Below are 27,469 nucleotides of genomic sequence, written 5' to 3' on the forward strand. Positions count from 1 at the left end.
TGGCTACACACTGGGGAGAGCCCGTTCACCGGCCCCGTGTTCCAGAAGGGATTCACTCAGTCATCCGCTCCGATGATACACCAGCAAGATCACACGAGGGAGAGACCTTTAACCCACTCCGTGTGTGGGAAGCGATTAATTGCACCCTCCGTGCTGCTGAGACACAGCTTGTCTACACCAATGAGAGACCGTTGACCTGCTCTGTGTTTTTGAAGCGATTCTCTCATTCTGCCACCCTCCTGAGACACCAGCTTGTTCACATGTTCTGACTGTGGGAAGAGCTTTAAAAGGTCCCAGGATCTGAAGAGACACCAGCTGGAGAGAGCAGGAGAGATTCTGTTCACCTGCTCCGTGTGTGGGAAGAGATTCACTCGGTCCTCAAATCTGCTGGCACACAAGCGAGTTCACACTGGGGAGAGGCCGGTGAAACATTCTGACTGGGAAAAGCTTTCAAATGTCCCAGGAGCTGAAGAGACACCAGCTGGAGACAACAGGAAAGAGACCGTTCACCTGTTCCGTGTGTGGGAAGGGATTCACTCAGTCATCCCACCTGCTGCAACACCAGCAATATCACACTGATGAGAGACCATTTAAATGTTCTGACTGTGGGAAGTGGTTTAAAAGCTCCAGCAATTTGACTACACACCAGCAAGTTCACACTGATGAGAGGTCATTTAAATGCTCTGACTGTGGTAAGAGCTTTAAAAGCTCCGGGCATCTGAATGGACACCAGCGTGTTCACACTGGGGAGAGACCATTCACCTGCTCTGTGTGTGGGAAGGGATTCACTCGGACATCCCACCTGCTGGAACACCAGCGAGGTCACGCTGATGAGAGACCATTTAAATGCTCTGACTGTGGTAAGAGCTTTAAAAGCACCGGGGAGCTGAAGATACACCAGCTTGTTCACACTGGGGAGAGACCATTTAAATGTTCTGACTGTGGGAAGTGGTTTAAAAGCTGCAGCAATTTGACTGCACACCAGCGAGTTCACACTGATGAGAGACCATTTAAATGCTCTGACTGTGGTAAGAGCTTTAAAAGCTCCGGGGAGCTGAAGATACACCAGCGTGTTCACACTGATGAGAGACCGTTTAAATGCTCTGACTGTGGTAAGAGCTTTAAAAGCACCGGGGAGCTGAAGATACACCAGCTTGTTCACACTGATGAGAGACCATTTAAATGCTCTGACTGTGCTAAGAGCTCTAAAAGCTCCGGCGAGCTGAAGAGACACCAGCGAGGTCACACTGTTCTGTAGCACAGGGCCCTGCATACAGCTGGGGTGACATGAACGTGGAATGGATGAATGTTTTATAAATTTTTGTACTGCTGTTTAATCTTTCAATCTGTTGTGCTGATGATTCCCTTTGATTGATTGTTGATGGTGTTACATAGAATGTACAGCACAGAAACAGGCCATTCGGCCCAACTGGTCCATGCCGGTGTTTATGCCCCACACCCACCCTACTTCAATTAACCTGATCAACATCTCCTCCCATTCCTTTCTCCCTTGTGTGGCTTCCCCATAAATCCATCTGTGCTGTTCACCTCAACCACTCCCTGTGGTAGCGAGTTCCCCATTCTCACCATTCTCTGGGTAAAGACACTACTCCTGAATTCATTACTGGATTTATTAGTGACTATTTTAAGTTTGTGTCCTCATAAATATGATGAGATTCTGTTAAGCTGACCAGTATGTTGTTGTACTTTGTCTTTTTCTGATAAATTAAACATTACTGAGCCCTTGTACGCGTGTTATGGGATGAAGTTTTTTTTTAATTCGTTCATGGGATGTGGGCGTCGCTGGCAAGGCCAGCATTTATTGCCCATCCCTAATTGCCCTTGAGAAGGTGGTGGTGAGCCGCCGCCTTGAACCGCTGCTGTCCGTGTGGTGAAGGTACTCTCACAGCGCTGTTAGGGAGGGAGTTCCAGGATTTTGACCCAGCGCCGATGAAGGAATGGCAATATACTTCCAAGTCAGAATGGTGTTTGACTTGGAGTTGGTGGTCATAGAGTCATAGTGTTATACAGCACAGAAAGAGGCCCTTCGGCCCATCGTGTCTACACCGGCCATCAAGCCCTGTCTATTCTAATCCCATTTTCCAGCACTTTGTCCGTAGCCTTGCATGCTATGGTGTTTCAAGTGCTCATCTAAATGCTTCTTGAATGTTGTGAGGGTTCCTGCCTCTACCACCCTTTCAGGCAGTGAGTTCCAGATTCCAACCACCCTCTGGGTGAAAAAGTTTTTCCTCAAATCCCCTCTAAACCTCCTGCCCCTACCTTGGAACTATGCCCCCTGGTTATTGACCCCTCTACTAAGGGGAAAAGTTCCTTTCTACCTACCTTATCTATGCCCCTCATAATTTTGTACACCACATTCAGGTCCCCCCTCAGCCTTCTCTGCTCCAAGGAAAACAACCCCAGCCTGTCCAGTCTCTCTTCATAGCTGAAGCGCTCCAGCCCAGGTAACATCCTGATGAATCTCCTCTGCACCCTCTCCAATGCAATCACATCCTTCCTATAGTGTGGTGACCAGAACTGCACACAGTATTCAAGCTGTGGCCTAACTAGCGTTTTGTACAGCTCCATTATAACCTCCCTGCTCTTATATTCTATGCTTCAGCTAATGAAGGCAAGTATCCCATATGCCTTTTTAACCACCTTATCTACCTGTCCTGCTGCCTTCAGGGATATGTATATTCGATCAGGTGTTCCCCTGCACCTGCTGCCCTTGTCCTTCTAGGTAGAAGAGGTCGCGGGTTTGGGAGGTGCTGCCGAAGAAGCCTTGGCGAGTTGCTGCTGTACATCTTGTAGATGGTACACACTGCAGCCACGGTGCACCAGTGGTGGAGGGAGTGAATGTTTAAGGTGGTGGATGGGATGCCAATCAAGCGGGCTGCTTTGTCTTGGGTGGTGTCAAGCTTCTTGAGTGTTGTTGGAGCTGCACTCATCCAGACAAGTGGAGAGTATTCCATCACACTCCTGACGTGTGCCTTGTAGATGGTGGAAAGGCTTTGGGGAGTCAGGAGGTGAGACACTCGCCATGAATACCCAGCCTCTGACCTGCTCTTGTTGCCACAGTATTTATGTGGCTGGTCCAGTTAAGTTTCTGGTCAATGGTGACCCCCCAGGATGTTGATGGTGGGGGATTCAGCGATGGTAATGCCGTTGAATGTCAAGGGGCGGTAGTTAGACGCTTGCTTGTCGGTGATAGTCATTGCCTGGCACTTGTGGGGTGCAAATGTTACCTGCCACTTATCAGCCCAAGTGTTGTGTCTCAAGGGGTTTTATACCCTTATCTATATAACAATTAAGAAGGACTCCGGGGTGGAGAGTTTAGTTAACGGCCATTTTATTTACAATGTGCTTCTTCACTCTATGCACTACATTTCCCATAGTGCATTGCAAATCACCACTACGGTATCCCATGTGGGCAATTCTAATACACATTCAAAATACACAACATATTTCCTCCCCCTTAAAATAGAATGTCCATAAAACAGAGTAACTGAAAATGACTATAACTTTGGAAGAGATGGTAGACTGCCTCTACATTCCGCTAACCCTGGGGATTATTCTGCCCCATACACACAGGTTAGCACTAACTGTAACTAAGGCGCTCTGGAGGCTGCCTTTCTCTTTGGGGGTAACACCTAGTCTCAGGAGCAGGCTCTGGCTGGCTCTCCCATGACCCTGCAGGTGTGGCTTCCTCCCTCGATGGCACAAGAGTGGATGGTGCCACTGTCTCAGGGTCGGATGACCAGTCCCTGCTGGAGCCCCCAGCAGGTCCTTGATCCTCTTCTTCTTGGGTTACCTGTGGCGACTATCTTGGTAGTAACTGGTCTACATGCCGTCTCCATGTTCGGTCGTCTCCGGTGCGGACTCGGTATGAAACGGGGCCCGTCTTTTGAATGACCGTAGCCGGGACCCACCACTCTGGGGTGGTGTAGTTATGCACGAGGACTTTGCCCCCCACCACAAAGTGTCGTTCTTTGGACCTCTGAGCTCGTCTGCTGACTTGATCCTGCTGATTGGCGTGCACCACTGTTTCTGTGGACATTGGCCTTAGCAGGTCAAGGTGTGTCCGTAGCTGCCTTCCCATGAGTAGGTAAGCAGGAGATGCTCCAGTCGTAGCATGAGGCGTGTTTCGGTATTTCAGCAAGAAAGCATTCAGGCGCTGCTTTAGAGGAGCATCACTTCTTGGAGCTTTCAACGCGCATTTCAGTGTTCTGACAAATCTCTTCGCCAATCCATTCGTGGATGGATGATAAGGCGCGGAGAACATGTGCTGGATTCCATTGCTCTTGAGGAACTCCTCCATCTCCGGAGATGTGAACTGTGTTCCGTTGTCGGTTACGATCTGCTCCGGCAGACCAAATTGCCCGAACATCTCTCTGAGTCTCGAAGGTTTTCTCCGTAGTGGTAGTGGACATTACTGCTACCTCCGGCCATTTGGAATGGGAGTCCACCGCGACCAGGAACATCGCTCCTTCCACTGGTCCCGCGAAGTCCAAATGGATCCGTTGCCACGGTGTCGCCGGCCATTCCCATGGATGCAGTGGCGCTGCTCTTGGCGTATCCCTGGTTGTCTCGCATGATGGGCATGGTTTCGCTTCAACTTCAATTTCATGATCCAAACCGGACCACCAGAAGTAGCTTCGTGCCAGCTCCTTCATCTGGACAATACCACAATGTCCTGAGTGCAGCTCGTTGAGGACATGTTTCCGCAGCTTTGGTGGTATGATCACCCGCATGCCCCAAAGGAGGCATCCTGACATGACAGACAACTCCTTCCCTCTTGACAGGTAAGGTAGGAGCTTAGGTGGTGCGTCTGACACCTGTGATCTGTCTCCTCGTATCACCCGATCCAGCACCTTGGATAGCGTAGGGTCCACTCTGGTCTCTTTCTTGACCTGCCGGGCCATGACAGGGGCATTGCTCACCATGTCAAAGTAGAAAATCTTCTGCTCACAGCCTTCAGAGGGCACAGGCAGCGGAAGTCTTGAAATCCGTCCACATTGCCATGTGCTGCTGACCTCCGGTATTTGATGTTGTAATTGTGAGCACTTAACATCAGCGCCCAGCGCTGCATCCTGCACGCTGCCAGGGAGGGTATTCCTGTGTGTGGACCAAAGATCGATGTCAGAGGATGATCCGTCAGCAAGGTGAATTTCATTCCGAACAAGTAGTGATGGAACTTTTTGATTCCAAAGATGATGCCCAAAGCTTCTTTTTCGATCTGCGGGTATTTCACTTCTGCCTTGCTCAGGGACCTTGACACGAATGCAATCGGCTTCTCTTTGCCTGAGGGAAAGATGTGGGACTACGAGTGCGCCGATGCCATAAGGCGACGCGTCACAGGCCAGCTGAATCTGCAACGACGGGTCAAAGTGCGTCAACACTCTGGGGTCAGTCAAAGCTGCTTTGGCTTTCTTGAATGCAGCTTCGCACTCCTTTGTCCACGCCCAGGCCTTGCCCTGACACAGCAACTCATGTAATGGCTTCAACAGTGATGCCAGCTGTGGAATAAACTTTTCATAATAGTTCAGGAGACCTAAGAATGACCGCAGCTGGCCGACATTTGTAGGTGCAGGAGCATCGGCAATGACCTTCACTTTCGACGGTGCTGTGTGTAGGCTGTCCGCATCGATGTCATGGCCTAGGTACTCCACTGATGGCTGGAAAAATTTGCATTTTTCCTTGCGAACGCGTAAGCCATATTCTTCAAGTCTTCCCAGTGTCTTCGTCAGGTTCTGCAGATGCTCGTTGTCATCCTTTCTTGTGACAAGGATATTGTCAAGATAACATTGTACCCCTGGAATGCCGCTTAAGATCTGGTCCATAGCCCGCTGAAACAATGCTGGTGCTGACGTTATACCAAAGGGTAGGCGGCACTACCTGTAGAGGCCCTTGTGGGTGGTGATGGTGAGGTACTTCTGTGAGTCCTCTTCTACATGCATCTGCAAGTAGGCTTGGCATAGATCAATCTTGCTAAACTTCTGACCACCTGCTAGACCCGCGAAAAGATCTTCAATGATGGGGAGGAGGTACTGTTCAGCTGAGAGCTCAGGATTCACTGTTACTTTGAAACCTCCACATAAGCGAACCGTGCCATCCCTCTTCATCACTGGTACCATGGGCGTGGCCCACTCACTGTGCGAAACCGGCACCAGGACCCCTATCTTGACCAGACGCTCCAGGTCAGCCTCCACGTTTGGTCTGAGGGCGTAGGGAACGTTCCTGGCCTTCAGGAATTGTGGCTGGCTGTCAGGCTTCACCTTGAATTTGACCGTAATCCCCTTCATACTCCCCAATTTTCCGTCAAAGACAGCCGCATGCTTAGTCAACACTGCTGCTAGCCACGCCTCTTCGACTGACACCGCATTCACTTTTTTCCAATCCAGATGAATTTTCTCCAAACATGGCCTGCCCATCAGGGATGGATAGTCACCCTTGACCACGTAAACTGGCAGCATCACAGTTTGTCCATTAAGCTCCACCTTGACCTCCGTCTTACCCAGCATGGGGACTGTTTCCCCAGTGCAGGTCTTTAAGATGAGCTTGGCCGGCGTCAGTGATAGGTGATTCAGTTTTTCTTTGAATAGCTTCTCTGAAATCAAGGAGACAGCAGCCCCTGTATCCAACTCCATTTTGACTGGTATTCCCTCTAGTAGTGGAGTGACTCCATAGCCTGATGAGCCGCCATTCACCGTTAACACATGGAGATTCAGCTCCCCATCAGAGTCTGTGTCACTGTCTTCCTGTACTTGTTTCACCATGTGTAGGTTTTTCTTTTTAGAACGCCAGTTGGATGTGTTTCCTTGTTTGTTTTTGTGTGTCTCTGTGTAGGATTGTTTGCTTTGCCCTTTACACACATGTTCAATGTGTCCTTTCTTTTCACATTTCTGACAGGTCAGGTCTTTACAGCAGCAGTCAGATGGCTGATGACCTGACCTTCCACATCTGTAACACTCTCTGGTGCCCCTTGCATGCTTATCCGGTGTAGCTGCTACCCTGTGCACTCTTGTTTCAGCCCCCAACAGCTGTGCATCTTTAGCTGCTAACTCCATAGACACAGCGAGCTCCACTGCTGATTTAAGCGTCAGTTTGTCAGTCGTGAGCAAGCGCTTCTGTGTTGCTTCACATCTTAATCCACACACAAACCTATCACGGACAGTGTCATTTAGAGTTTCACCAAACTCACAATGCTCAGTTAGCTTCTTTAGCACTGCAACATATTCGGCTATGGACTCACCCTCCCCTTGGTTTCGTTTGTGAAACCTGAACCTCTCAGCAATCAGCAGCAGCTTGGGTGCGAAATGTGTTTCCAAAACTTCCACAATCTGATCATATGTCTTAGCGCCGGGCTTATCCAGGTGCATCAAACTCCGTAACAAGCCAAATGTTTTTGCTTCGATCACACTGAGGAATGTCGCCACTTTCACGTCATCTTTAATGCAATTTGCAGTCATGAAAAATCCAAAACACTCTGTATAAGCACTCCATTGCTCCGCCGTTTCATCAAATGGTCCAAACGCTGTGCCGGTTAGCATAGCCATTTTTTTTTTTACCGTCCTTTTCCTCCACTTCATTTCACTGTATCGTTACTTTCCCCCTTCTTATTTGTGTAACACACGAACCGCCACCTTTACGAGGCGATTGCATCAGCACTAAACTGCGGGCGCGCCATTAAGAAAAGACAGGAACTTCTTACTTTAAACGTAACCGATTCCAGTGCAAAGTGATGCGCAAGTCCGTCGTCCTCGTTGCCAGTTTTGTTGTGTCTCAAGGGGTTTTATACCCTTATCTATATAACAATTAAGAAGGACTCCAGGGTGGAGAGTTTAGTTAACAGCCATTTTATTTACAATGTGCTTCTTCACTCTATGCAATACATTTCCCATAGTGCATTGCAAATCACCACTACGGTATCCCATGTGGGACAATTCTAATACACATTCAAAATACACAACACCAAGCCTGAATGTTGTCCAGGTCTTGTTGCGTGCGGGCATGGACGGCTTCATTATCTGAGGAGTTGGAAATGGAACTGAATACTGTGCAGTTATCAGCGAACATCCCTACTTCTGACCTTATGTTGGAAGGAAGGTCACTGATGAAGCAATTGAAGATGGTTGGGCCGAGGACACTGCCCTGAGGAACACCTGCAGCGATATCCTGGGGCTGTGATGATTGACCTCCAACCACCACAACCATCTTCCTTTGTGCTCGGTCTGACTCCAGCCAGTGGAGAGTTTCCCCCGATTGATTAGCATTGAGGTAGTAGTGAGAGTAATAAGGGAAGCGAAACAGGACATTAGAAATAAATGAGAGACAAGGAAAGAAAAACTAAAGATCAAAGTAAGAAAGAGACAAATGAAGGAGATGAGAAGAAAAGAATTTGAGGAGAAAGTGAGTGATGATAAGAAACATTGACATTTCAAAAATGAGACAGGAGAGGAGAAGATAAGTACGAAGAAAGAAAGATCTTGAATATGTACAGCACCTTTCACAATTTCAGGACATCTCCAAGCGCTGTGCAGCAATTGCAGGACTTCTGCCGTGTGGTCATGTAGGAATGTAATGTAGCAGCCAATTAGAGAGAGATGTGGAGAGGAAAGGCAAGAAGAGAAAGAGCAGGAAAGGAAAATAAACGGACAAAATGAGGGACGTAGTTTTTTAAAATTTGTTCATGGGATCTGGGCGCCGCTGGTAATGCCAGCATTTATTGCCCATCCCTAATTGCCCTTGAGAAAGTGGTGGTGAGCCGCCTTCTTGAACCGCTGCAGTCTGTGGGGTGAAGGTATTCCCACAGTGCTGTTCGGGAGGGAGTTCCAGGATTTTGACCCAGCGACGATGAAGGATCGGCGATATACTTCCAAGTCAGGATGGTGTGTGACTTGGAGGGGACGTGGAGGTGGTGGTGTTCCCATGCACCTGCTGCCCTTGTCCTTCTAGGTTGGTAGAGGTAATAGAGTCATAACGGCACAAAAAGGCCATTCGGCCCATCGAGTCCGTGCCGGCTCTCTGTAGAGCAATCCAGTCAGTCCCATTCCCCCGCTCTATCCCCGTAGCCCTGCAAGTTTATTACCCTCAAGTGCCTATCCAGTCTCCCCTTGAAAACATTGTGTGTCTCCGCTTCCACCACTTCTGTTGGCAGCGAGTTTCAGGTCCTCACCACTCACTGCGTAAAAAAGTTTTTCCTCACGTCCCTCCTGTATCTCTTGCCCAAAACCTTATATCTGTGTCCCCTAGTCCTTGTACCATCAACTTGTGGGCACAGCCTTTCCCCATCTAGCCTATCCAAACCCGTCATAATCTTGTACACCTCTATCAAATCACCCCTCTGTGGAGGAGCCACAAGAGACTCAGAGTAACTTAGAATAATCCCCTTAATTGCATTGTAGTGCAGCCGGGGACTGCACCTTTAAACTGATTGTTACCTTTACTGTATGTACTTGCCTGTATCCTGCGTGGTGACGTCATGATGCCGATCACGTGACCGCCAGTGGCGCGAAGAGCGTGATGACGTCATGACGTCAGCCGAGAGAACTTTCCAGCAGTCTTCGACTACCTGGCATCCTGAGCAGACGTATATTGAGATCCTCCTTGTATCTTCCAGTTAACTTTGTTATTATTAAATTCCAGTCTTTTGATTCATCGAGTTGAACTCAGTTATTTAGTTAGGAACCTCCGTTCCTACATTGGTGACCCCGATCTCGTCGAACAACCGTCGAAGAGAATTCAACATGAGCACAAATGCCGTCGCCCTCAAATTGCCTCAGTTCTGGGACCAGCAGCCAGAAGCTTGGTTCCTCCAGACGGAAGCACAGTTCACCCTGCGGGATATCTCAGCGGATTCGACCCGTTATTTTTACATGGTCTCCGCTCTCGACAGTGCCACGGCCTCGAGGGTCGTCAGCCTCCTGAGCAATCCACCAGACGAGGGCAAGTATGAAGCTCTTAAAGCTCGTTTGCTGCAAATTTTTGGCCTTAATAAGTCGGAGCACGCACGCAGGCTTATTGCCATGCCAGGCCTCGGGGACTCAAAACCTTCGGAATTAATGAGCCAAATGCTCACCCTGCTGGGTTCGGAAGCCCAATGTTTTTTATTCCGGGAACTTTTCCTCTGCCAGCTACCTGAAGCTGTTCAGACAGCCTTGGCCAACTCTGAGATCACTGATTGTGCCGAGCTCGCGGCAGAGGCAGACAAGATTTTTACGGTTACCCAGCAGTGCTGTGCAGCCATGAGGCGCCTTTCTCCTGCGCGTGCAAAGCCCAGCCCTCCTCCAGCAGGCTGGTGCACATACCACGCCCGTTTTGGCACAAAGCTCGATGCTGCCGGCCCCCCTGCAGTTTCTCCCCCCCAAAAAATCCTTCAACAAGCCATCGTTGTTCCAAAGGGACGAAAAGGCCTGAAAAACATGTTCAATTTGCCATGGCGGTTGGTTCAACAGGGAAATTACTTTATGTTACTGATTCCACAATGGGAAGACGATTCCTGTGCGACACTGGGTCCCAGTGCAGCATTCTGCCAGCTTCCAAGGTGGATCAACAATCCGGCGGTCGCGGTCCTGCACTCGAGGCAGCCAATGGCATGGCTATCCGCACTTTTGGAAAGCGGACTGTTAATGTAACCTTCAGCGGTCAGCGGTTCCTCTGGCCATTTATCACTGCCACAGTGTCACAGGCCATACTAGGTGCCGACTTCTTTTGTGCAAACGGCTTTCTTGTCGACGTCAAAAACTGCCACCTCATTCACGCGTCCACTTATCACGTGGTGCCCTGCCACCGCAGCACCGCTGTGTCCTGGTCGGTTGCCTGTGCGGTACCAGTGCAAGATGGGTTTACATGCCTATTCGGCGAGTTTCCAGAGCTCACCAGGCCTACCTTCTCGGCAGCAGTCATGAAACATGGTGTGGCACACCATATCACCACAAATGGTTCACCGGTTTACGCCCGGGCGCGCAGGTTAGAACCTGGCAAACTCGCAGCGGCTAAAGCGGAATTCCAAACAATGGAGCGCCTCGGGATCATCCGACGCTCCGACAGTCCTTGGTCATCTCCACTGCACATCATCCCTAAACCAGGCAGAGGGTGGCGCTTGCGGTGATTACAGATGACTGAATGATGCCACGACACCAGACAGGTATCCAATACCTCATATCCAAGATTTCTCGGCCCATTTGGCTGGCAACTCAATATTTTCAAAAGTTGATCTCGTCCGCGGGTATCACCAAGTTCCGGTGCACCCCCAAGATGTTCCCAAGATGGTGGTCATCACACCGTTTGGCCTTTTTGAATTTCTCCGAATGCCTTTTGGGTTAGAAAATGCAGCGCAGGCTTTCCAGTGGCTCATGGACTCTGTGCTACGGGATTTACCTTTTCTTTTTGTATATCTAGGCGATATCCTCATCGCTAGTAAAGACTCCAAGGAACACTTGGTGCATTTACGCAAGCTCTTCACCCGGTTAAGCCAACATGGCCTCATCGTCAACCCAGCTAAATGCCAATTCGGTCTCACCAGCATCGACTTCCTGGGGCACAGGATCACCTCGGGCAGCACCGTTCCACTAGCCACCAAGGTAGAGGCCATTACAGCTTTTCCACAACCTCTCACGGTCAAGTCCTTGCAGGAGTTCCTGGGGATGGTTAATTTTTACCATTGTTTTGTCTCCAAGGCAGCTCAGTTGATGCAACCACTCTATGAAGCACTGAAAGCGAAATCGGGCAAAGACCTCATCGACTGGACTCCCCAGATGGACCAAGCTTTCCTGGATACCAAAGCAGCGTTGGCAGACACAACCATGCTGGCACACCCCATTCCGGGCGCAACCATTGCTCTCACGACAGACGCCTCTGACTATGCCATTGGGGCGGTGCAGGAAAAATGAGTCAACGGGACTTGGCAGCCGCTGGCCTTTTTCAGCCGCCAACTGCGCAAGAACGAGCGCAAGTACAGCACGTTCGATAGGGAGTTGCTGGCCCTGTTTTTGGCCATTCGGCATTTTTGGTTTCTGATAGAAGGACGCCCGTTCACCGCGTTCGTGGACCACAAACCACTCACTTTTGCAATGGCCAAAACGTCTGAACCTTAGTCAGCTCGGCAACAGCGTCACCTCACCTTCATATCGGAATTCACAACCGATTTACGACACGTCTCGGGCAAGGACAACCTTGTGGCTGATTGCCTCTCCCGCGCTCCTGTCCTGGCAGTTCACCTGGGTGTCGATTTCGCTGGCTTAGTGGAAGAGCAGTTAGCAAACCCTGAGGTGCAAGCATACCGGACCACGCCTTCCAGTTGGCAAGTCACCGACGTTAAGTTCCAGTCAGCAGGAACCACCCTCTTGTGTGACACGTCCATGGGAGTGCCTAGGCCCATAGTGCCGGTCGAATGGCGCAAGAAAGTCTTTCAGGCAATACACGGGTTGTCACACCCAGGGATGTGGGCTTCGCGACGTCTAATGTCCTGCAAGTTCGTGTGGAAAGGCATGCACTTAGATGTCCGAGATTGGACAAACAATTGTATTGATTGTCAGAAAGCGAAAGTCAACCGGCATGTTAAAGTCCCATTGGCTGAGTTTCCAGTGCCAGAACGACGTTTTGACCACGTGCACGTGGACCTAATGGGTCCTCTCCCCGCCTCACGGGGTTTTACGCATCTCCTCACAATAGTGGACCGTACCACCAGGTGGCCAGAGGCGATTCCATTTGTCGCTACCACTGCAGCTGATGTCTCCAGGGCGTTCCTGTCGTCGTGGGTGGCTCGCTTCGGCGTCCCATCCGACATTTCATCGGACTGAGGTCCACAATTCACTTCCGAATTATGGAATGCTGTTGCACACAGCTTGGGTACCAAGCTGCACCGTACTACCACCTACCATCCGCAGGTGAATGGCCTCTGTGAAAGGTTCCATCGGTCACTCAAGGCATCCCTTCGTGCCAGCCTGCGCGGATCCAACTGGGTAGACAGATTACCCTGGGTGCTGTTAGGGCTCCGGACGGCCCCCAAGGAGGACCTTCAGTCTTCATCAGCTGAGTTAGTCTACGGGCAGACCTTGCGGGTACCTGGTGACTTCCTACCTCCACACATAGAACTGTGGTCTGCAGCTCAACAGCTTCTCCAGCATCGCGAGGTGGCCAAGAACTTCCTGCCTATTCCAACCTCGCATCATGGCTTACAGAAGCCTCACATTCCTGCGGACCTCATGTCTGCCGATTATGTCTTCATCAGGCAAGATGCTCACAGAGACCCACTTAAACCACCGTACGCCGGCCCATTTCGTGTCATATCTGCTGGAGAGAAATATTTCACGGTTGATGTGGGTGTCAGGCCTGGTACCATCTCCATCGATTGGCTGAAAGCCGCTCATCTCGATCGCACTGAACCAATAGTTCCTGCCCAGCCACCTCGCCGAGGACGACCGCCGTTGAACGCCGAACCAGTGTTACAACAGCCCACCACTGAACCGCCTGCAGCTACCTCATCGTTGCCTTCACAGTCAGACACCATTTTCAACGCACCTGACGCACCGCCACAACCACAGCCAAGCTCCATCTCGTCTCCCGATGTTCCACTTCCGCCGCCTGAGGGTCGTCGACGCTCAGACAGAATCATCAAGCCTCCTGCTCGTCTGACACTGTCCATTAAAGGGGATTCTGGGGGGGCGCCTGTGGAGGAGCCACAAGAGACTCAGAGTAACTTAGAATAATCCCCTTAATTGCATTGTGGTGCAGCCGGGGACTGCACCTTTAAACTGATTGTTACCTTTACTGTATGTACTTGCCTGTATCCTGCGTGGTGACGTCATGACGCCGATCACGTGACCGCCTAAGCAGATGTATATTGAAATCCTCCTTGTATCTTCCAGTTAACTTTGTTATTATTAAATTCCAGTCTTTTGATTCATCGAGTTGAACTCAGTTATTTAGTTAGGAACCGCCGTTCCTACATCTCAACCTCTTTTGCTCTAATGAAAACAAATCCAGCTTCTCCAACCTGTCCTTGTAGCTAAGATCCCCCATCCCCGGAACCATTCTGGTAAATCTCCTCTGCACCCTCTCAAGGGCCTTCACATCCTTCCTAAAGTGTGGTGACCAGAACTGGATACAATACTCCAGTTGTGGCCTAACCAGCGCTTTATAAAGTTTCAGCATAACTTCTCTACTTTTGTACTCAATACCTCTATTTATGAAGCCCAAGATCCCATATGCTTTGCTAACCACTCTCTCAATATGGCCTGCCACCTTCAGGGACCTACGCACATTAACTCCCAGGTCCCTCTGTCCCTGCACACTCTTTAAAACTGTGCCATTAAGTGTATATTCCTCTCCCTGTTCCTTCTGCCAAAATGCATCACCTCACACTTCTCTGAATTAAATTCCATCTGCCACCTGTCTGCCCATTCTGCTAGCCTTTCTATGTCCTGTTGCAGTCGATTGGTATCATCCTCACTGTTTACCACACCCCCAAGTTTGGTGTCATCGGCAAATTTAGAAATTCTACTCTGTATTCCAATATCCAGGTCATTTATATATATCAAAAAAAGCAGTGGCCCCAGCACTGACCCTTGGGGAACACCACTGTCCACAATCCTCCAGTTTGAAAAACAGTCATTTACTACAACTCGCTGTTTTCTGTCCTTAAGCCAATTCCTTATCCAAGCTGCCGCTGACCCACCTATTCCATGAGCCTCAATTTTGATAACCGGCCTTCTATGTGGTACCATAGGAACTTTCAAAGGCAATTGGACATGTCATTGAAGAGGACTAGTTTGGAGGTTATGGGGATAAAGCCGGGGAGTGGGACTAAATTCAACAGCACTTTCAAAGAGCCGGCACATCACAATGGGCCCAAGAATCTTCTGTGCTGTAAGATTCTATGAACAGTGTGAACTCGCTGGTGTCTCTTCAGGCTCTTCGAGCTTTTAAAGCTCTTCCCACAGTCAGAACATTTAAGGGGTTTCTCATCAGAGTGAGCACGCTGGTGTGTCAGCAGGTGGGATGGATAAACAAATCCCTTCCCACACACGGAGCAGGTGAACAGACTGTCCCCGGTGTGACTGCGCCGATGAACTTCCGACGGACGGGGAAATGAATCCCTTCCCGCCGTCCCCACCTTTACCCGGTTTCTCCCCGGTGTGACGGTGCACATGTCTCGCCAGGTCAGGCGATCGGCTGAATCCGAGTCCACACACGGAACACGTGTGCGGTTTGTCCGCGCTGTGATCGCTGCTCTCTCCGTCCACGTACAAAGGCCAATGATATTCAGGTCCTGATAAATCAAGCGACTCTGTCAGATCTTAACGTCAGTACTGCACCAGCCCTGGGACTGTTTGATGGGACAGTGTAGAGGGAGCTTTACTCTGTATCTAACCCGTGCTGTACCTGCCCTGGGAGTGTTTGATGGGACAGTGTAGAGGGAGATTTACTCTGTATCTAACCTATGCTGTACCTGCCCTGGAAGTGTTTCATGGGACAGTGTAGAGGGAGCTTTACTCTGTAACTAACCCATGCGTTACCTGCCCTGGGAGTGTTTGATGGGACAGTGTAGAGGGAGCTTTACTCTGTATCTAACCCGTGCTGTACCTGCCCTGGGAGTGTTTGATGGGACAGTGTAGAGGGAGCTTTACTCTGTATCTAACCTGTGCTGTACCTGCCCTGGGAGTGTTTAACGGGACAGTGTAGAGGGAGCTTTACTCTGTATCTAACCTGTGCTGTACCTGCCATGGAAGAATCACGCGATACTCTAGAATTGTTTTGAATAATTTTTATTGACATTCAGACCTGACAGTTTTACCAGATAACAAAGTCATACAACCTTATTCTGGGGAGCACCACTCGGAGCTGAGGGTGATCAGGACCGTGTTCTGGGAGAGTTGAGCATGTTCTTGTCCTTCTTGCTTCATTGTGACTCGTGGTTCTCCTGACAGTCGCTGTAATTCTGGATGTTTTGTAGCCTTAGCTTCCTGAGTCTGTTGCTGGGCAGAATACATTATGTAGATTTGTTTTTCCAATAGTTCAACATCCGCCTTATCTCTTCCTTTGTTACGTCTCACACTTTCGTAACTCTCACCAGATTGGATAAGCTTTGACAATGAACAGTCGAGCAGGCCGCAGTCAGTCTGTAATACTGTTCCGTTCTGGGCACCGCACCTCAGGAAGGATATATTGGCACAGATTCACCAGAATGATACCAGGGCTAAAGGGGTTAAATGATGAGGACAGGTTGCACAGACTAGGCTTGTGTTCCCCATGAACCATCAGCTCCACAGGCTGAAAGATTAAACAGCAGTACAAAATTTATAAAAGAATTTCCATGTTCACATTGCCCCAGCTGCCGGCAGGGCCCTGCCCTACAGAGCAGGGTGAACTTGTTGGTGTGTCCGCAGGTGGGATGACTGAGTGAATCCCTTCCCACACACAGAGCAGGTGAACGGTCTCTCCCCGGTGTGAACTCGCTGGTGTGTCACCAGGTGGGATGAATCAATGAATCCCTTGCCACACACGGAGGTGAACGGTGTCTCTCCGGTGTGGACCCACTGGTGCGTCAGCAGGTGGGATGACTGAGTGAATCCCTTCCCACACACGGAGCAGGTGAATGGTCTCTCCCTGGTGTGAACTCGCTGGTGTATCAGCAGGTGGGATGACTGAGTGACTCCCTTCCCACACACGGAGCAGGTGAACGGACTCTCCCCAGTGTGAACTCACTGGTGTGTCAGTAGGTGGGATAACTGAGTGAATCCCTTCCCACACACGGAGCAGGTGAACGGTCTCTCCTCAGTGTGGACTCGCTGGTGTCTCAGTAGGTGGGATGACTGAGTGAATCCCTTCCCACACACGGAGCAGGTGAACAGCCTCTCCCCGGTGTGAACTCGCTGGTGTGTCAGCAGGTGGGATGACTGAGTGACTCCCTTCCCACACACGGAGCAGGTGAACGGTCTCTCCCCAGTGTGAACTCGCTGGTGTGTCAGCAGGTGGGATGACTGAGTGACTCCCTTCCCACACACGGAGCAGGTTGTTGTGGAGTATTTTAAACCTACACTCGACACAAGGTTTTCAGATCGTTATTCAAATGGTCTTTAATACACCAGTGGGGAGAAAATCTCTAACTGGCGCACCAGTAAGGACTTCTCCAAAATTATACAGTAAGCGTTACATATTTATACGTTCAAATGTCGTGTTAACCTCGTGCATATTCCGTTACACTGTTTTAATTGGCTTAAGGCCCGCGTGCACAGTTGCTGTTTGGCTAATTCCCTATCTCGCGTCACACAATCTTTCGCCTATATGTTATTGTCACATGATCTTTATGATCTCACCTGTAATTGTATTTTGTGACCGTTAGTAAAACCACATGTCTGCATTTCTGTCTTGCTGTGCCCCGTGTGGTTTCACTTCCATAGTTTGTGGTTGGTGTTTCTGAGCTAATTTCATCTACTGTTCAAAAGCATCGAAACTTTGTGGTCAACATGTCTGATCTCTGCCGGTCACTGTCTCAACCGTTTCTAGTGTGTAAGCTGCATTGTTAACCCCTTAATTCCTGAAGGGCGCCGATGCCCCACTTCAGACCCCCCTTTTGGTCCTTGGCTAACTTACCCAAGATGACCAATTACTACTACTTCTGCCTTAGGCATCCCACCCCACTTGCAGTGGCCAGCTGCTAGGTTGGGGACAGCTAGTGCGTTTTAGAGCTCAGTAATTCCTTCGTCTTGCACATGTTTGAGCAGCTTACTCTGTTCTTTAACTATTGTCTTTGCCCTGGTTTTGTTTCTACGCTTCGAGCAAGCAGCACAACCTAATGCTAATATTAATTGTAGCGCTACCAGTACATGAGAGATGATGCAGATCCAAGGATGGATATCTACATTTAAGCCCCAGTTTCAGGCTGTTTCACATCACGGTATCTTACGGAGTTCGGTTTCGATCTCCTTGTCTAGTTCCATGTAACTCTTGTTTTAGGAGATGGTACCGTTTCATGTTCACAGAATCACAGAATCCCAGAATCCCCTCAGTGCAGATAGAGGCCATTTCGGCCCATCGAGCCTGCACCGACACATATCCCACCCTATCCCCGTAACCCCACGTATTTAATCCCCTAACACTAAGGGTCAATTTTATCATAGCCAAATCAACCTAACCCGCACATCTTTGGACTGTGGGAGGAAACCGGAGCACCCGGAGGAAACCCACGCAGACACAGGGAGAATGTGCAAACTCCACACAGACAGTCGCCCGAGGCCGGATTTGAACCCGGGTCCCTGGCGCTGTGAGGCAACAGTGCTAACCACTATGCCACCATGTTGAACGGGTTAAAAGGGAGAAAGGGGCTCATTAGCTAAAAATAAAGGAATTGAGGAACCGAGCATATATCCAACCATATAAAGAGTTGTTTTGTATATGTCCCAGAGAGAAGTATGGTGTAATGTGGTCAAATGGTCAAACTGTCAGTTACAAATTGAGTAAGGTACACAAACCGTTAGTTACTAATTAAGGAATGAGGTGAAGATAACGTATGGGGTCACAAGACTAATGTAAACGGTCAGAATGTACACACGGGTCGCAAGAATTTGCATCCGAAGCCAATTGTTTTATGTAAGCCACGACTTAGAGCAAAAACTGTATAAAAGGCAATGGATTGTAACAATCGGGGAACATCTGTCCACGGATAGGTGTTCCCCTGTTAACGTGTAATAAAATTGTGTTGAAGGTACTTTCCGGACTCTGAGTGGGCTTTTGTGTTGCATGACACACGGGCACCCACGGCTCCCCGTAACAACCTGTTGCAGAGGTGAGTAAAGGGGATTTAGTCCATCTGTGACCAGACCATAACCACAAGCCCGTCTGGGTATCACAGCTATACGGTCTGTGAGGTTATTATTAGATTCACAGCCAGACGTTGTGCCTTCACTTGTCGACCTATTCTATGTGATAACATGAACAGTCCACCGGCGTGCTTGAGGCCTTCCATGACCGGTGGGTACCGGAGGGACTGACGTGCATCATCACCCCCGAAAATAGAATTTTAATTTAATTTAAGTTTCCTTTAATTTTTTTTTGTTATGTTACATGTTTTATTGGTTGTGCCCCTTTAATGAGGGGGCACATGGTTGACTTTTAACAGGCAATTGCCTATGATAAGGGAAAAAATAACATGAACAGTCAAATCAAGGGAATCATCAGCACAACAGATTGAAAGATTAAACAATAGTACAGGAATTTATAAAACATTCATCCATTCCATGTTCATGTCACCCCAGTTGTCTACAGGGCCCTGCGCTACAGAACAGTGTGAACAAGCTGGTGTCTCAGCAGGGCATTGGAGCTTTTAAAGTTCTTCCCACAGTCAGAACATGTAAACGGTCTCTCATCGGTGTGAACAAGCTGGTGTCTCAGCAGGCTGGAGGACAGCAAGAATCCCTTTCCACACACGGAGCAGTTGAATGGCCTCTCCCCGGTGTGAACTCGCTGGTGTGTAGTCAGAGCCCAGGATCTTTTAAAGCTCTTCCCACAGTCAGAACATTTAAAGGGTCTCTCATCAGTGTGAACAAGCTGGTGCATCAGCAAGGTAGATGAATCGGTGAATTGCTTCCCACACACAGAGCAGGGAAATGGCCTCTCCCCAGTGTGAACTCGCTGGTGTCTGATCAGAACCTCAGAGCCTTTAAAGCTCTTCCCACAGTCGGAACATTTAAATGGCCTCTCATCAGTGTGAACTTGGTGGTGTGCCTGCAGGTTGGATAACTGTGTGAATCGCTTCCCACACACGGAGCAGGGAAATGGCCTCTCCCCAGTGTGAATTCGTTGGTGTATCTGCAAGCTGGATGACCCAGTGAAATCCTTCCCACACACAGAGCAGGTGAATGGCCTCTCCCCAGTGTGAACTCGCTGGTGTATCTGCAAGTGGGATGGCTGAGTGAAACCCTTCCCACACACAGAGCAGGTGAACGGTCTCTCTCCAGTGTGAGACCGCTGGTGTGTCATCAGATTCGTGGAGCTTTTAAACTTCTTCCCACAGTCGGAACATTTAAACGGTCTCTCACCAGTGTGGACAAGCTGGTGTCTCAGCAGGTGGGATGTGCAAGTGAATCCTTTCCCACACACGGAGGTGAGCGGACTGTCCCCAGGGTGACTGTGTGGATTAAATTTCAACACAGACGGGGAACTGAATCCATTCCCACCATCCCCACCTTTACCCGGTTTCTCCCCGGTGTGACGGTGCATGTGTCTCGCCAAGGCAGGCAATCGGCTGAAGGTGAGTCCACACATGGAGCACGTGTGCAGTTTGTCTGCGCTGTGATCACTGCTCTCTCCTTCCATGTGCAAAGGCCAATGATACAAATCGAGTGACTCTGTCAGATCTTGATGTGATGTTGGTTTGAGCTTCCTCTCTGTAAATGCTCCGCTTCTAAAAAAAAACCCTGTGAAAGGAGTGTAGAAAGCGGTAAGAGGGAGAATGTTGTCTCATGTTGCTCTTTTGCAGCCCAGGGGCAGTGAAGCTGATTTTCAGGCCCCAGCTGCTGCACAGGTTGGTTGAAAGAATCAATAGTAATGGCGGCTGCAATTCCCACAAGCCCCCACACTCCAGAAAGCGCTCCAGCCGCTGCGCTGAGTTGTGGCTGACACCGCGCATGCGCCCCATGGCCCCGCCCTCTCCTGCTCCACAGGCACCCGGCCCGCACCGCGCATGCTCAGCACACACCCTGCTCCCCTGTCAATCATCCTCCTGCGCGCTGGGCCCCTAAGCTCCAGGCTGCCGCGCGGGGCTTTCTTTGTAAAGTCGGTGTTGGTTATGAGCCGCAATCAGTGAGGGAAAGTGAGTTTTTCCCCAGATCCGATTGAGATCAACGGAGGGGAGAGAATAAAGGGGAATCCAAACCTGAGAGTCCGCGGATCCGGGCTCCGAGCGGAGCTTCTTCAGTTTGCCGGAGCGTGCTCCAGGGACACGTGACCCGGGCCTGATTGACGGGAGCTTCCGACCAATAGGGAGCGAACGGGGCGGGGCTAGAGGAGCGAGCCGGCGGCGGGTCCTCCAACCAATCGGGGAGCCTGAGGGGCTGGACTTGCGCCGGCTGATTGTCTGATCCACAGGGCAGCGAGTTTCTCCAGTCCCTTGTTCAGGGCCTGGGGCCAGGGGAGGCTGTGGGCCTTTATTCCCCTCAGTGGACACAAGGCTCTTTGGCCCACAACCCACGGGCTCAGATTGTAATACAGTCTTTTTAAATCCAGAAATCAAAGGGCAGGATCTCTAATTCTGTTTTGCGACAGTTCCTGGGACAGACTTAGATTTTCGGAAGGCGTTTGAGAAGGCTGGTTAACAAAATTGAGGCTCATGGAATAGGTGGGTCAGTGGCAGCTTGGATAAGGAATTGGCTTAAGGACAGAAAACAGTGAGTTGTGGTAAATGGGTGTTTTTCAGACTGGAGGATGGTAGCGGTGTTCCCCCAGGGTCAGTGCTGGGTCCACTGCTTTTTTTGATAGAGACACACAGAACAGAAAGAGGCCCTTCGGCCCATCGTGTCTGCGCCAGCCATCAAGCCCTGTCTATTCTAATCCCATTTTCCAGCACTTGGTCCGTAGCCTTGTATGCTATGGCGTTTCAAGTGCTCATCTAACTGCTTCTTGAATGTTGTGAGGGTTCCTGCCTCTACTGTAGTGTATGTACCTTTAAGAGGAACTATGTTTTTGAAGCCCCTGTATACTGTAGTACCAGTAGTGACCACTCGGGTATATAAGCCTGTGTAGCGTCTTGTGTAGTTAGTTCTCCTCCAGACTTTGTTCAGTAAACACTTGTTAAATCAACTCCTGCATTCCGTGTCTCCATTAACACACGGATCTAACAGTGGCGACGAGTTAGAAATGAACTTACCTGCAATTCGGCAGCACCTCAAGGAGATCGATTCCTCAGATGAAGTTCGAAGCCAGAAGCAAGAAAAAAAAAAATACAATAACTCGAAGAAACTCGAAAACGAGGGCCAGACTTGGTCTCCAGTCTGTGGTTTCCCCAGCTAAACGGGCTGGTGGCAGGTAGTGCACTGATCCTTCCTGGGCTGCGGCGGGCTAGAGCTCGATCGGGTGGCTCTGCAACGGGGCCGGGCAGCGAGTCGGGAAGCAGAAGCAAAGAGAGAGAGAGGGTGGAGCACTCAGGGCGCGGCCGGTGCTGCGAATCAGATCAGCGTTCGGACCGAGCAGAGGGAGGGGAAAGTCCCAGAGGGTCCACTCCACGACGGGAACGGTTCTTCAATTACGGAGAGAATATTGAAGCGATATATAAAAAAAATAGAAATACCGCAAAAAGCTGCAGGTCGCAACGGGAACCGCGGAGAACAGCGTCGGCAGCGGTGGGAAAGCGCAGGAGGTGCCATCTTAACTCGGCGGGGAAGAAAGAAAAACGCGGGAAGCACCATTTTAGATTTTCAAGATGCCGAAGACTGGCAATATTACTGCTTTCGATAGTGATATAGAAGATTGGACCACATATGTGGAAAGAGTGGAGGTATATTGCAAGGCGAATGAAGTAGCGGATGATAAAAAGGCATCGGTACTTCTAAATCTGATGGGCGCAAGGACATACGGGCTGTTACGAAACTTGATCACTCCAGCCAAACCAATGGACAAGAATTTTAATGAGATTGTTGATACCTTGCAGGAGCACTTAAACCCAACACCGCTGCTGATAGCGGAACGATTCAAATTCTTCAGGAGGAATCAGCACAAGAATGAAAGTAACGCTGATTACCTCACCGAATTACGAAAGCTGTCAAAGCACTGCCAATTCGGGGCAGGACTGGCAGATTCTCCACGAGACAAATTCGTCTGCGGTCTCCTAAGCGAAGGAACACAGAAAAGACTACTTTCTGAGAAAGATTTGACACTGGACAAGGCTTTCAGTGTGGCTGTATCATACGAAGCAGCGGCAAGAGGAGCTGCAGAGATACAGCAAAAGCCACAGGACTTCGGCACCCATGAAATGAGACGGGGTTTCGAGAGATGTTATCGCTGCGGCAGATCCACCCATGACCAGAAGGACTGCTGGTTCAAGGACAAAGCATGCAGGCAATGAGGAAAGATGGGACACATTGCACGTGTATGCAGATCTGGAAAGAAATCCGCTGACAGTAAAAAGGTCAATAAGGAAAAAGTACAGAAAGGTACAAATGATGATGGACAGTAGCTCTGAAGACCAGAAGAGCGATAGCGACTCCGGAAACAAGAGACTAAGCTGTCTCAAATTAGATAATGTAATTGCCAAAGAAGATTACCAGACCATTTGGGTTACCCTCACGATAGCGGGGTCCCCAGTCAAAATGGAGCTAGATACAGGATCAGCTCTGACCGTCATGAGTCGACGGGATTACGAGCGGCTATTTCCGCATTACCTTTCAAAGACACATCCATTGTCTTGAAGACATATACGGGGCAGAAAGTATACCCCAGAGGGAAAATAAGGGTGCCTGTTGTATACAACGGCAAGGAAATACAGAAGTTGTATTTATACGTTCTGCCAGATGGTGGTCCACCGTTGTTGGGACGTGAATGGATCAGAAAGATACGTTTAGACTGGCACTCCATTCAGGCACTGACGGCGACCAGTAAGTTTTTTAAGGCAAGGCCGGTGCCATACGCAATTCGTCCAGCCGTCGAGGCAGAGCTGGAGAATTTGGAAAAAGCAGGCATGTTATCCAAGGTAGATTGGAGCGAGTGGGCAACACCCATCATCCCGGTCATGAAGAAAACGTTGAATAATGATAAGTCTGAAGAACAGAGAAAAGTTCGCATCTGTGGGGACTTCAAGGTGCCTGTAAACCCGGTTCTTCACACGGTACAGTATCCTCTTCCGAGGATAGAAGATATTTTTGCCTCACTATCCGGAGGGAAACGTTTCACCAAAATTGACTTAGCACAGGCATATCTACAGATGGAGGTTGAGGAGGCCTCTAAAAAGTATCTCACGATAAACACACACAAAGGCCTGTACCAGTACAATCGACTGGTTTTCAGAGTGGCATCAGCTCCGGCTATCTGGCAAAGAGCTATGGAGCAAGTCCTGCAAGGGATTCCGGGGACTCAATGCTACCTAGACGACATCCTTGTAACAGGAGAAAACGACAACGAGCACCTTGCCAATTTGGAGCAGGTGCTCACTAGGCTGAGAGAACGGGGCCTACAAGCAAATCGCCCCAAGTGCGAATTTTTCCAGAAACAAATATCATATTGTGGCCACATAATTAACGAAGAAGGGTTGCATAAGTCACCTGAAAAAAATTGAGGCAGTCATAGAAGCCCCAGCACCTGAAAATGTCTCACAATTAAGGTCGTTCCTGGGATTGATAAATTACTATCATAAATTTTTACCGAACTTGTCAACTGTTCTGCACTCTCTTAATGAACTGCTACAAATGGGAGTAAATTGGAAATGGAGCAAAGACTGTAAACGTGCCTTCCATAAATGCAAAGGCTTGATCACGTCCAAGGAAGTTTTGGCTCATTACAACCCATCACTGCCAATCAGACTGGCGTTCGATGCATCCCCTTACGGCGTAGGAGCGGTATTATCGCATAGATTCCCTGATGGCTCGGAGCGGCCGATAGCTTTTGCGTCACGCTCATTGAACTCAGCTGAGCGTAACTATGCCCAAATCGACAGGGAAGCACTCAGCCTGGTATGGGGAGTGAAGAAATTCAACCATTACCTACACGGACAATAATTTACCTTGTTGACTGACCATCAACCCCTCGTCTCCATATTCAACCCTAAAAAGGGTGTTCCCATTATGACAGCGCAAAGGCTACAGAGGTGGTCCCTTTTCCTAGGGGCACACCAATATGACATAGAATACAAAGGATCAAAACAGCATGGAAATGCTGATGGTTTATCGCGTCTACCATTGCCAACGGTAGAAGAGGCACCTACAGTGGACCCAGTGGAGATGTTCCACTCAACCATAGTGGAATGTCTACCAGTAACAAATTCTACCATTGAAAAGGAAACGAGAAATGACCCGACTCTCTCACGAGTCTATGATTTAACGGTGAAGGGATGGCCAGCACATGGCAAACCACTGTTGCCAGCATTCTCGCAAGGAAGAGAACAGCTGTCAGTGTGCCGAGGAACCTTGATGTGTGGATCCAGAGTGGTGATTCCACCCAAACTCCAGGATAAAGTGCTAAAGGAGCTTCACGGGGGGCATCTGGGTGGCGTGAAAATGAAGAACCTAGCCAGAGCGTTTGTGTGGTGGCCAGGTATCGATGGAGACATCGAAGAAATGACCAAGGGCTGTCTAGGATGCCAGAAGGTCCAAAACGCCCCACCACAAACCCCTCTACATCCATGGGAGTGGCCCTCATCTCCATGGCAAAGGGTACACATCGACTTTGCTGGTCCATTTATGGACTCAATGTTCTTAATCGCGGTTGATGCACACTCCAAGTGGCCGGAGGTAATAAAGATGTCCTCCACCACCATGGAAAAAACCATCACAGTATTAAGGACCATATTTGCCAGGAATGGGCTGCCTGAACAGATCTATTCTGATAATGGACCGCAATTTGTGTCCGAAGAATTCAGGAAGTTCTTAAAAAACAATGGGGTTAAGCACTACACGTCCACCCCATACCATCCCGCCACCAATGGATTGGCTGAAAGGTTTGTCCAGACCTTCAAGAAGGCCATAAAGGCCATGGGTAATGAAGACATAAATCTACAGCATAAGGTAGATAACTTCTTGTTTGCATACAGGAATGCAACACATGTGGTTGCAAACCAAACTCCCGCCATGATGTTTTTCAATAGAAGACTAAGATGCCGGCTGGATTTGATCAAGCCAAAGATCAGAAGGGACGTAGAGAACCGGCAATTTCAAGGCATGAATGAAAGGCCAACTAGAACCTTCCAGATAGGTCAACAAGTTTAGGCCCGGGACTACCGTACCAAGAAATGGCAGCCTGAAACTATCTGCACACGACTAGGACCACTGATGTATACCATGGACATTGGAGAAAGCATAATAAGGCTCCATGCTGACCAGATCATAGAGTCATCCGAAAAGGGACAACCTACACCACAACTCTATATGCCTAATGAAGAAGCAGAGATACCCATAGTATCTACCTCTGATCCGGTGATACTGGAACCAGATGAACCCGACACTGGCATTCAAGCCGAATCGACCTTGCCAAAAGAACCTACTACACCACCGAAAACTACTACACCACCGAGGCGTTATCCGGACCGAGTCAGGAAGCCTCCAGAGAGACTGACTTATAATTGATTAACTGCAGCACATGTGTAGATTATTCTTCTTGTAAACATGTTAATTAATGATTACTTAAATGTTATGTACTGGTTGTCTAAAAGGGGAGGAATTGTGGTGTATGTGCCTTTAAGAGCCCCTGTGTACTGTAATGCCGGTAGTGGCCACTCGGGCTATATAAGCCTGTATAGTGTCTTGTATCTTTTAGTTCACCTCCAGACTTTGTTCAATAAACACCTGTTAAACCAGCTCCTGCATTCCGTGTCTCCATTAACACACGGATACAACAGCGTTGCTTAACTGGGTGCCAGTGTAGTTCAGCGAGCACAGAGGTGATGGGTGAACGGGACTTGGTGCGAGTTAGGACACGGGCAGCCGAGTTTTGGATGACCTCAAGTTTACGTAGGGTAGAACGTGGGAGGCCAGCCAGGAGTGTGTTGGAATAGTCGAGTCTAGAGGTAACAAAGGCCCGGGTGAGGGTTTCAGCAGCGCATGAGCTGAGGCAGGGCTGGAGACTGGCGATGTTACGGAGGTGGAAGTAGGCAGTCTTTGTTATGCTGCGGATATGTGGTCGGAAGCTCATTTCAGGGTCAAATAACACACCAAGGTTGCGAACAGTGTGGTTCAGCCTCAGACAGATGTTAGGGAGAGGGATGGAGTCAGTGGCTAGGGAACGGAGTTTGTGGGGTGTCTGTCCCTTTAACTACAATTCATAGAATCATAGAAATTTACAGCACAGGAGGCCATTCGGCCCATCTTGTCCGTGCCGGCCGACAAAGACCTATCCACCCTAATCCCACTTTCCAGCACTTGGTCCGTAGCCTTGTAGGTTACGGCACTTCAAGTACATATCCAAGTACTTTTTAAATGTGATGAGGGTCTCTCCCTCTACCACCCTTTCAGGCAGTGAGTTCCAGACCCCCACCACCCTCTGGGTGAAAAACAGTTCTCCTCAAATCTCCTCTAAACTTCCGACCAATTACTTTAAATCTGTGTCCCCTGGTTATTGACCCTTCTGCTAAGGGAAATAGGTCCTTCCTATCCACTCTATCTCGGCCCCACATAATGTTATACACCTCAATCAGGTCTCCCCTCAGCCTCCTCTGTTCCAAAGAAAACAACCCCAGCCTCTCCAATCTTTCCTTGTAGCTAAAATTCTCTAGTCCTGGCAACATCCTCGTAAATCTCCCATCTCGAGCAGTCACATCTTTCCTGCA

The sequence above is a fragment of the Somniosus microcephalus genome, unplaced genomic scaffold, assembly GCF_052327205.1.
Source record: "Somniosus microcephalus isolate GS21.2 unplaced genomic scaffold, FLI_Smic_1.0 scaffold2, whole genome shotgun sequence".
In the NCBI taxonomy this organism is placed as follows: Eukaryota; Metazoa; Chordata; class Chondrichthyes; order Squaliformes; family Somniosidae; genus Somniosus; species Somniosus microcephalus.